The sequence below is a fragment of the Synchiropus splendidus genome, chromosome 9 (assembly GCF_027744825.2).
Source record: "Synchiropus splendidus isolate RoL2022-P1 chromosome 9, RoL_Sspl_1.0, whole genome shotgun sequence".
NCBI lineage: Eukaryota > Metazoa > Chordata > Actinopteri > Syngnathiformes > Callionymidae > Synchiropus > Synchiropus splendidus.
The window spans coordinates 11,574,992-11,587,576 of NC_071342.1; the positions used below are offsets into that span (position 1 = coordinate 11,574,992).

The window sequence follows — 12,585 nt, forward strand, 5'->3', positions numbered from 1 at the left end:
ACAGTTACCAATAATCAAAGCTGTGACTTATGTAATACTTCTGCAAGCAATGTTGCCAAAAATGTGATTCGTCCCAGACAAACAAAAGAGGGAAAGAAAGCAAAAATTCCCGAGGCCTTTTTTTGCTTACCAAAATTGCTCCCCTCAATTTTCCTCCCTTCATCTCTTCAGATTAAATGAATTTCTCCTCTCTCCACCAGTCACACCCATTCCCCCTCCATCCCCACACTCAGACTGCTACTAATAGCAGTTTATTTTTAGAACATGTGAGGTGTGTGTGTGTGTTGCACATGATGGATGGTGGGGATGTTTCACGCTTTTCTTGTAAAGAGGAAGCCGAGAGAAGGTGAGATGGAGTCGGACAAGAACTTGATGGCAGGCAGGGGGGGGTTGAGGAGAAGCTTGAAGAGGTTGGAGTGGGTTCAAGCTGGAGGAGCAGCGTGCAGCAGAGAGAGGTGTGAGTCTGACAGGACTGGGAAGCATTAAGCTTTCCAGCAGCACGCTGCGCTACAAGCGAGTGAAGATCAGTGGCTCGGTCTGAACCAGATGATTGCAGTCTTCTTCAGTCAGAGTGACGGCTGGTGCAGTGTATCCAATTACAATTCACAACAGCCACCTCTACATTATGTTAGTTCCTCAGATGGAGGAGCAGCAGGTGAAGTGCTGGGTTACACCATCACCATTTCCATAACTGAGAGTCATGTGATCATTCACGCTTGAAACAAACTGTGACTTGTCCTCAGTTGATACACACATGTTCTCATTGTAGTTCAATGTATGTGTGTATATATATTTAATATATTGCATCTCATATTGTACTCCCATTCACTATCCTAAACCTTTACCACCCAACTACCTTTGGACTCAATCTCCGACATTGATCTCAACAGTGGAAGCAGTGCAGTATAGGCAACGTGGTGCAGCAAATTTAAGTTCCTTATCAGATGATGAGCAAGAGCAATATCCATCCACATTCTTAGACTTCAATCTAGACAAAGCTGGTCCCACTGGAACATAGCAAGGGGCCATTTCCACATGGAAATGAGTTCTGTGTCGGACAGGCTTGTCGTCTACATAGATAGTCACTGGATCTGACCTCACTTTTTGAGTCCCAGAATCAATAGACTTGAAAGCGTGAAAACTGTTTCATTCTTAACATCTGATTGAATGATGAGTGAAAACAGTGCATCCACTGCCCCATCTGTCTCGTCTCCCCAATTCAAAAGTCATCACTTTACAACCACAAAGGTGGACGAAAGAGTCGTCCTCATTCGGCAACTGCTGCTGGGCTTAGTGGAAATATCAACACGATATCGTCAAGCTTTCATTGAACGAAATGCCAGCAAACCTGCCGCAGACAAAACAGTTGAAAAGGACACAATCGAGAAGCAGGTCAGCAACACACGTTTAATATTGTGACGAAAATCTCATTTTCTCAAACCAGAAGCAAATAAGGAGGACTTTTATCGCATGTTAGTGAAATTCACAGAGATTATTTCCTTGCCATTGTGGTTCACGGCCCCACGGCGTAATATACTGATGTTGAGAAAGTGGACTTTTTGCGTACAATGCTGACGACAAAGCGTTGTACAACCTACTGAGGGGCTTTTAATAGCAGTTTACACTTTTCATGTAGCCCACGCGTCCCAGGACCTGCCACGGGAGGCGGGGCAAGCTCTTCAATTGAAAGCATTTTGCGTCAACATGCACCGATGAAGGTTGCCTTCGGCGTCAGTATAGGACACAGAAGTCCACTTTCCCAACATCATTATATTTTCCCACGGTCTTCTTTGTTGCACACTGTTTTCAGACGGCAACAGTGGAATCACGAGTATGACGGAAATGGCTCCATTTCCATCCATTTTTTTTTTCTTTAAACCAGCCAGGACGAGGGCAGAAAGAAGAAAAAAAAACTTCATAAGGTCATAAGATTACTGGAGAAAAGTTAATCGATAAATGTGGATATTTATAGATAAACTTTGGCAGCAGCACCACTGCTTTCAGCAGGGAGGTTATTTATAGCCTCTTTTTAACTTGACTGTAAATGAGGGAGTCAGGAGGTGACAACAGCAGACAGGGACGGATGTGGCAAAACCAGTGAAGGTGAGATCCTTATCGGGTCTCTTGGAAGCCAGAGTGACAGTCGAAGTGTTTTTAGGACACTGGAGGAGACAGTTTGTTGTTTCGCCATCCAAATATTTCATAAATAGATGCTTTGATGGAGACCAGAGGAGCCAAGTAACTAATAGTGTGAGGTGCCACAACTTGTCTTACATCGACCTTTGATTCTCCGATTGTATTAAAAGGACCTCGCTGAGCAACTGCTGAGCTCCAGAGGAAGTTCTCTTGTTGAGCATGTGGCACTAGCTACTGGGTCAGACCTCTTTTTGTGAGCCAAACTACAGCTTTTCATGGCTTTCTTCTGTCTTAAAACATCTGTTGCCATGCTATTTTGTTGCTTTGTCAGTGAAACAATACTAGAAGCTTGTGTACACATTCCCTATTAATTCTGCATTGACTTACTGTTTTACATACTGCAAGTTAAGATGCTTTTTCTTAAGCTATATTGTTGAAATTCTCTGCCATCTAGGTGTGGAGCAGGTCCTGACCGGGCTAGTTTGGAAGGTTACACGTCCCCTCTAACTCTCTGATTTTGAAAGTGAGTTTCCTTGGCCTTCTTCAGCAGAAGTGGACATGGGAAACCGGTATTATAAGTGTTAGAGTTCATGTTTCAGACATCAGACTTTGTGCATCCAGTCACATCATAATATTTATATTTCAAAACAGAGGAGCTAAGAAACATCCACTTCTAGTTACATTGGCGGAAAGACAACTTTTACATGAGCTAATTTAGCAAAGATAAGTGCCAACAAAAGTGTTGTCAATGCACGAGTAAAACTTTGTAACAGCCTTGTTGCCTCTAGCCACGAGCTCCCACCCACAATGAAACAACTCTCTGTTGCTTCCTGCAGGTGTAAACAAACCATTCCATCCAAACATCATCCCTTTTGTAGAAGCTTTTAACTCACACAAAGACACCAGTCCCTTAAACAGCGTGTCTCTCCACCTCTTGCTTACCTCCCTATACATATCTTAATCAAAACTAAAGCTCGCCTGTTCGCCCCACAGGTCACGTCGACACACAAAGCATCCAGCTGGGTATTAACTTTCTCTTTCATGCAGTGAAATTAGATGAATCCGCCTCATTCTGAGCCCCCTCGGCATCACATCAGTAAAAAACACACACAGGCGGAGACTTCAGCGTAGAGTAAGTTATCCTCATCCTAATGAACAATTTAGCTCACAGTGTGAGCGTCTTGCGGCGTACTGTGATTCCACTCACACACACACGCGCTCACTTGTGCCATCACTGGCAGCTGATGTTCTATAAATCAAATTTAAAAGTGATATCTAATCCATTTTTATCAGCAGGAGAGTGGGGTGACAGACAGGTGTAAAATGATATCTGTCAGGCACGAGAGGCGAGGTGAGGCTGTTGAACCCAATAACTCGGGGGGGAAGATATAAATACATTCCAACCACTATAGCACCCGGATGAAACAACAAAGCGTTACTTTTTCATTTTTTCCAAGCACCATCAGTGCTAGTGCGAACACCAGTCCGTCCAAATACTCTGCTTGATTCTGAACTAATGCGTCAATAAGTGTGACATTAAATAAATAAATAAATAAACATTCCTCAGATGTTGATTGAGGAGGACTAAGACTTGCAGTGTATCTAAAAAAAGAAAATGGAAAACAGATACTGGAGCTGAAACTAACAAGTCTTCATAAAAACACGTACAATCACCAGTGTATCTGATGACGGAATGTCGTGGAAAGTAGCCAAAGTGATAAAGAAACAGAGAAAGTTTTTTTCAGGTTTTTTCTGCGATAACACGGCGGAATCTCCATCTCCATGATGTGTTAAGTGTTATCAATTTGTTTCCACTTCTCAAACAAAACACCCACCATCGAAACCAACCATAATTATGTCCACTGTTGTGTTTTCCTGACTGGGTCAAGATTTTCCTCAGCGTTATGTTCAGCGACGGGTGGCTCATGGTAGCGCTAGCGTGATGGTGTGGGCAGGTATTTGCAATGGACAGCACACATGTCTGGATTTCATTGATGGCAACCTAAATGGGCAACGTTACTGAGATGAAATCCTGAGACCAATTCCATCAACTCACCTTCCAACAAGATAATGCCTGCCCACACTTTCTTGTCCTCAACTGGCCACCGTATTCATCAGACATGTCACCTATTGAACACCTTTGGGATGTCCTGCAGGATGAATGGAACAACACATCGCCTGTGTAGCGATCTGCATGAGGCTCATGGTAGACACACAAGCTATTGAAGTTTGTGAACATGGACCATCGACCCCATTGCGTTCTTCCTGTAGTTACTCCAAGGGCTTTTGTTTTGAAATCGATGCTAGCACTCACAAATTAAAGCCACTTTATTGATGACGTTGTACTGTTATTTTTGGATAGTCTGTTTTGTCACATAATAATAGATACATAATAGGTAAGTTATTCTTTTTTGTGTGTAGATACAAGTCACAATTGAGTGAAAGTCAGGATCAGTGAAACAGCAACTTATTATTCGGAAAATGCGGTTTTTAAGTTGTCAGGAATCTGGTAATGTTGCTGGAATATATAACAGGCAGCGACCCTGTGGCAGACCGCGGACATGCTGCACAGATTTTGGTAATGCTTCTGTGTTCCCTAAGAAGATCTGGATCTGGAAGCTTCTGGGGAGTCTGGATCCAAGATAAGGGGAAGATAAACTTATCTGTGACGTAAGCTTTGACAGTAAACATTGCCAGGTTGAGTGTGACGAACTTTCCCTGCAACTAAGCTCGCAAGAAAGAGTGGCTCCTGACTAAACATAGCAGGTTTGATGGTGACTCACTGCAATCCTATACAGTAAAGCTTCTCTTTAATGCAGGAGAGACACCGACTGCTGGGCCGGGGAGTGCTGAGGTAACTCTGTAGAGGCCACAGGTGTAGCCACACATACTTTATTTATTCATGAAAGGTTCATAACACAATCTCTTTGGTCATAATCTCGAGCGGCTGCAAAAAGAATCAAGTCTGAAAAACAACGGGAAGGAGTCCGTGCGTGGACTGGAAATCCAAACCCTAGTGGATATGCCGGCCGAATGTGAGTTTATTAATTGAAAATACCAAATGAAAACCGCCTCACAGCCAGGACGAAGACTGAGGAGAAATGTCTGACCCAGCAAAAAAAGATAAGTCGCAAAAATCCACCCGGGCAGGAACTAAAATGAATCACAAATAGTTGATCACCCCAAAGCAATTATTACGCCGTAATGAGCGGCATGTGATGTTGCTCATTACTCTGCCACGTGCTGAACGCATTCATCAGGAAACAAGATAAAGGGATTTCAGGTTTGCTACAAGCGGGGAACAAATGTGTTTCTGCTGATGACAAATGCATCTGCAGGTAAATAAGCTGCTGCTAACCACATCCAGACGCTGTTGTAGCTATATTTGGCTGCTATTTGTTTCCAGAGTTGATTAAATAACTGACCATTACAGAACAAATCACATGAATTTTGGTTTAATATTCCACGTGGTCAGATCTGGAAAACATTGAAGTCAGAAAATGACAGTGTTTTGGGCAGCTTTTATTGAACTTTGAAGAGTCTCTTCCTCTGAATTGGACTGTATCGTGCGGTTCAAATCCAAATGAGCTCGGCAGCCTAACAGAGCACAGGTCGTGCTGGTTGCACACTTGGTTTGGACCAGACTTATGGAATGAACTGTACATGCTCCCTCCACCACACTTTTGAAGGACTCCCATGGTCCAGCAACACGCACCGGTTAATTGGAGAGCGATTCCTATCCATATGTCTGCGGGTTGTGAGTGGTCAGCTCCAAACGCAAGTCTGAATTCCATATGTTCAGATCCTCAGTTGAGGGGAAATATATGCAGTTTCATGATGATTAAATCCATTCCAACAAGCAAGTGAAATGGTTAGAAACGTCCTCAGGGGCTGCAGAACACAAACACACTGTTCAATGAGTGATTAAACAGAGCTGGAAACAAGTAGGTTGGTTCAGAACTGAATCTCATCCAGTGGAAAAGCAGTTAAACAACACTATAGAATCGTTCAGCGTGTGCAGCCTCTGCCAAGCAGCTTATTTCCACTCATACTGTGATTTTCACCTAGTTGTTTTCATGCTTTTTCTCCATATACATATATATATTTACCTTGTTATCATTGATATTATTAATATTCAAATTGAGACAGCAGGTTCCTGAGCTCACTCACACAACCCAGTAGAAAGAGAGGAAGAACTTACAAGATGTCACTGTACACTCCTGTTTCCCCCCCTTGCACGAGAACCTTTGCACCTAAACAAATCCAGTATTAAAAACAAAAAAGCATGCAGTTCCTGATACACATGGTCTGTTTTGTATTTATATTTTCTTTAATGTAATGACCTGCTTTGTAAGAAATCAGGTTATTGTTCCGCATTCTTGTCGAGGACGGAATGTATACAAGCACAAGTAAGTTTACTGAAAATCGTATGTTGTCTATTGACTTATTTGGGGCACAAAACTCAATTTTAAAAAAGGAAATTAATACATTGATATAAAAAGTATCCATAATATGCAATGCTAAAGGTTGCGTTTTGAAAATTTAAAAAAAAAATGGTTGGTTAAAATCTTTGGAGTGAGGAACCAAATGAAAACGCAGTAAATGGAATGACACATTGTTGCCACAATGTAATCTTGTTTCATGTCAAGTCACAGTCTGTTTCTTAGTTTGTCTTGTCTTATTAATATCCCAATGGTTGCCATTGCTTTAATTGTAGCATTAAACCTATAAGTTTGAGCAGATATGAGCAAAACCATCCACATATCTGGAGACCAGTGGATACATGCAAGATTTCACCGTAGGTTGTAAACACTGGCTGACATTTAGTAAATCAAAAGCTCCACAGCCGTGTCAGAAAGATGGATATTGATTTCTTTCAAGCCATTTTCAGCAATTAACAAGGTAATTTTATGCAGCCAGCGCTTAATTGGCATCATAACCTTTTCCCATAATGATGTCATTTGTCTACATCATGTGATCTTAACCTAATAAAGCAAACACTGATGAAATCTAGCGGGAGAAACGCGGCTTATAAAATCTATTTGTGTCTCCAGTTACAGCAGGGCCATGATCGGCAGCGACATGCCGCCTTTGGTGGACAGAATGATACAAATGAAAGTGAAGCGACTCCACTGGGACACGGATTCGTCACCATATTGCCAAATGACAGGAAACATTTATGCTCTCTTGCAGCGTGCGGAAGCGCACATGCAAGAGTCTGCTGTTTGGTAATTATATGAGACAGAGCAGTGACACAAAGCAGAGGCATGAGACGGTGGGAAGTCAACAGGAGGCTCTGCTGGATAAGGAGCTCCTCTAAACCCACGGAAGACGCAGACGTGCGCCGGCACCTCGAGCCGCTTGTCTAAGATAAGAGCAGAGCCGGGGAAAGGAGATCAATGGGCTCACGGTGACGCCATACAGCCAGAGACGCCGACAGCCGGAGATAACGTCATGAGAAGAAAGACAGGTGTGAGCGTGTGCACGGGGGCTTTCGTCGTGTTACCTGTGCCGTGCACTTTTATTAATTTGCCATCAATGCAGTTCACAGGAAACGACAAGGAAACACACAATGAGGCAAACGGCCTCATTTCCCACCAGAGGCTAATGAAACAAAGTCATTAGCGGCAGAGAAGTCGGGGGAATGTAATAAAGAGGGATCAGTGCTGCGCACGTACGTCGATGCTCCGTTGTCGCTCACAGCTATTGCACAGGTCAACAGGGGCGCAGAGGGTGGATCAGGTGGAAACTGACACAACTAGCCACACAAAAGCAAGTCATGAATAGTGGGAAGACGGCAACGCAGGTCCAACCGGTACAACATTAGTGTCCGTCCGAGCATTGTTAATATCATTATACCAGCAGTTGGATTATATAAATGATAGATCAACTCTCTACTTATCATTTATTCCGTAGCAAAGCCTCATCAACTCTGGTGAACACACTCGCACATCAACACTGGGGAAAAATGCTACAGCAGGACCACCAGCAAGCTGCACATTTAGAGTCCAACCAACACACCACCACTTGTCTGCGGGATCACAGCTCTGCCTCCAGGAGTTCCATCCACATTAGAAGGCCAAGTCCCCTACGTTGAGACTTTCATCCCTCATGCCAAGATTCTCAGTGCAAGGGAGGTTTTTTCATTGTTGTCCATTTGAATTCATGTTAGTGCTAGGCGATACAGCAAAAAGAAAAAATGAAATTTTCACACAATTTTTTCCAACACAGCTCAATCTCGATTATTCTTGAACATTTTAAAATAAAAAATGACAGTTTTTTGAAGCATCTTTAATGAAAACTAAACAAACAACAAAGCAAATTAAATCTAAAAAAATATAGAAACAATATATAACAATGAATATATAAACAACCTACACTCAACAAATGTATATAAATATAAAGGTACACACTCTGTCAACAACACAAATAAAAGACAGTAAATATAACAGGGTAACAACATTCTCCACTCAGCACACTGATAGAGCTGAAACTGTCTTCATGCCTTATCAGAACCGGTTAGCTTGGTGGCTAATGCTACAAACAGACTCCGCGATCCTGCGTGAAACTTTCCAAAGATACCAACAAACCACCAGTACTCAACTGTACTAGCAGACATTCTAAGAGAGCTCACTCCTGCAACAAGAGTCTTCGCCATCATCGGGCAGATTAAGATCACAGCGTGCTCTGGTGTGTCCACGTAGCCAGCGAGTCCGTGTTCAATCGAGAAACGGGTTCATGGCCGATAATCCACATGGATTAATTGCCCAGCCCCTGGTCAAGTATGAGCCATGTTTACAACAACTCACACCAATTGTGACAACGAAGACGGGAGGCCCAAACATGCCCCTAGTTCTCCCTCACGCGTCGGATCGGAAAGCTACGTTAGCCATGCTATGGTATCATTACGCACTCTGCTTCTGGTCGTCTTCTGTGGTTCTGTCATTGGATTTGTTTTCCACGTGAGAAAAACAGAAGTTCTTTTTTTTCCAGAAAAATATTTCTAAATCAACCTCTCAGGTAGTTACTCAGGTAGCACATTCCGCAGATTTGGGCCATAGCTAAAAGCTAAAACAAGCTACAAAGGACTGTAGGGTTGATAAGAGTTAAACAGTTAAACAACATGAACTCCCTCTTAAAACAATGCAATACAAAATGTGTGATTCAATGGTGACCATCGCAGTTTGAGAATGTCTGACTGCTGTAAGTCACATACATTTCGACATCAGAATCGTTGCGAATATAACTGTCCATCGGCCAACATCACTGTATGTTAATATCTTGCTGTACACATGAAGGTCTTTGCACAGCAAGGTAAATGCGATACCTTATTACTTGACCTGAATAACAAGTTCCTCTGCAACCTCACGGGGAGAACGTAATACCTTGTAAAAACCTGAACAGCCTTGGTGAAATCTCTACGTTAAGACACTGTTATTCAGTTCAGCCAGCAACCAGAAGCAAACTCTCTCAGCCTCATGGAAGCAGACACGCAGGAGCCAGTAGTCATGGTAACTCAGTTCTGTACAGCCGTGGACAGTGCATGCACACAAAACAATGTTTTAATAAATACTTTATAGGTGGAATCTAGTAAAGGGACTTGGTGACAAGAGGTGAGTTGCATCAAATATCAGTTGGAAAAATGTGGCTGAACTCAACCTGAACAAAATATTCTTTTACAAAACAGTGACGGGCAAATTGCTTTACAGCCTGTGAAATATATTTATACATGTTAATAGATGCGTTCCATTATATAGTTTGACTTTGGGAATAAATGATCAACTGGAGAATAATAAGACCACTGTTTAAACACTTAAAGGTTGCAGGGTGCTGAGAGTTTTTCCAGTTTTTAATGAGGTTGGTTTGGACCAGAAAAAAGATATTTATTTATACAACTTTACAGAGAGAGTTCTGGTGTTTTTCCCTCCCCTCAATCATTCGGTTGTGAAAAGAGTATCACCTCAAAGCTCAGTCACCTCCCACATTCACAAAAAAACTTCTGGTCTTGAGGGAGGCAGGAGGTTTGACACACAACTTGCAGTTAGCAGGACTGTTGTGGCGCATCTAAGACTTGCATAAGACAGCTGCTGAAACACTCCTCTACCATGCTGCTTGTGAACACTGAATTTGTCTAGCCAACACTACATTTATTTTTACATATTATTTGGTCATTTTTAAGTCTAAGTGGAACAGCAGGAGGCAGCAGCATTCTAAAACAGACTGACGGACCCTTTGAAAAGGTTTATGGACCCACTTGGTAAATCCAGAACACCATTGAAATGTAAGCCTTTAGAGTTTTTCAATGAAATATTCCACTTTGATCTCACTATTTCTAAGGCTGTAGCTTGAAAACTATGATGAAGTTAAAGGCGCCCAATCCGGTTCTTGTCACATCGACGTTTTGAACACCAGTTTTCAGGGATATTTTACAGACAGATGAATCACCAAAGAAATTACAAGAGACAACCAACGGAAATAGTAAAATTAACTCATCATTACTGGGTTACAAATGCTGCTGTAATCCAAAAATATCGATATTTGTGTAAGATAAGTGAGTTGTTTGAAGGTGTACATGCACAACATTATTTACAAATGAATGGATGAAAACATTTTACTTTAAAAACTGAAAGTGAACTGTACTATTTTAAGAATAGGAGCTTAAACAGTACCACAACAGTCTCCAATTTCTCTTCGACATTTACAGAAACATACTTCTCTTTATACAAAATAGAATGACATTAAAATTCAATTAAAAGATGTGAAGCCTAACTGGCCAGCAATATTTTAATAGAGCAGCCGGATCGTAAGCTTCTGTACTGGGTAACAGCCTGCACCATAACTGTCAAAATGATTCACCATAGACTGAATTTATGACTTTTATATTCTCCAAAGCAAAGCGCCACAATGTTGAGGTACAGAATTCTTCCCACAAGAGTTTATTTTGGTGAATAATGCTAAGTGGCGACGGAGCTGGAGATGTGATCTAAGACTATTCCACAAGTCTGGTTTGTCATGACTAACTGCAGAATACGTGCGAGGATGTGAAGCTGCTGCCCAGAGACCAAATACAAAGCTTCTGAAGACGGCCATGAGTGAGGCGATAACAAAGAGAGAAGCCGCTGCTGATGGCGCGGACGTCACATTTGCATTTCCACACTGCTTTCTTGACAAGGTCACTGGAACACTGCTTCACGTGCCCCATCCAGGCTCCAATGCGGGGATTCAGGAAAGAAAAAAAAAAGACAGGACTGTGTCATGTCTTCAGGCGATGCGATATGCTGCTCGTGATCAGTCGGAATAAAAAGGAAGTGGAGCAGCAGGCGCTCAGTAGGTAACACTAAACTGCTGTCCCGCAGAAGATCTCAATATCCTCCCTAAGCTAGGTGAGGCGAGTGTAAGGGCATAAAAGAATACAATGTTTTTCCAGATAAGTAGAGGATTAAGGGGATTTTTAGAAGTTGTTTTAATCCCGACGCATAGATTAGCATTATAGAGGTCTGTGGGAGTGGAGAGAGAGAGAGAGAGAGAGTGTGTGTGGATTGATGAGAGCTGGCTGAAGAGCTGAATAAAAGGATGTGTGATTTTCTTTTTTTCTCCCACTGAGAATTTGTCAATGGAGTTTGGCTTTCAGAAGATTTGGCTGTGAGAAAAGGGAAGGGTGAGAAGTGAGGAGGAGGTCAGACGCGTATCCTGTCTAAAGTGTAAAAATACTGCATGGCTGTAAATCAACGTGCTGTTGATTCACAGCTATGCAGTATTTTTACTGCATGGCTGTTTTATTTACTGCAAAAACACAGCTTGAAAAAAAACAAGTTTTTTTCACGCAGTTGTTGGCTTCATTCTAGCAAACGTGGCGCAACTAACCTTCACTTCAGTTCATGCATTTGCATCAGGGACGTTCTGGCTTTGTGGACAACATTAGTTCAGTCAAACTCGAGGCCTGGGGGCCAAATCTGGTTCGCCAAGTCATTTCATGAGGCCCACAGAAGCTTGAAATTTGTATGGTTCAATGAATTCAAGCGCACTCAAAATGTGGCCAGTGAAAAACACAGTGTTTAAGATATGTCGTTGAACAGGCTGTTTTTGGAAGGGCAATGCACAAACTTTCAAATTGATGTTTTGTGTTAAGTGGCATGGTAGTTATGGATCTACACAGAGATAAGGAAGTCAAATTTGGCTTCAAAGAACTAAAAGGAAGACTGATATCATATGTACACAATTGACTGACGAGTGATTGGTGTATACAGTGATCCAGCAGATGGAACCATCTCACCCTGCCCATGACCTCAGAGCACTCTGTGCCAAAACAAACACACTGCCACACAGCTTCCTCCCAATGACCCTCGATGAACCATAGCCACTAACATTAGCATTAGCTCAAATCACTTTGGCTCCACTGTGGAAGTTTGTTGTACTGAGGCTGCGGTTTTGAGAGGAAAAGACAGCATT

At 42.3% G+C, this 12,585-nt stretch overlaps 1 protein-coding gene across 3 annotated transcripts in view; it reads right to left on the reverse strand.

Annotated features, from left to right (window-relative positions):
- The window catches only part of LOC128765372 (Kv channel-interacting protein 2-like), a 104,875-nt gene that overhangs the window by 44,924 nt on the left and 47,366 nt on the right, over positions 1–12,585 (reverse strand). The window lies entirely within an intron of this gene.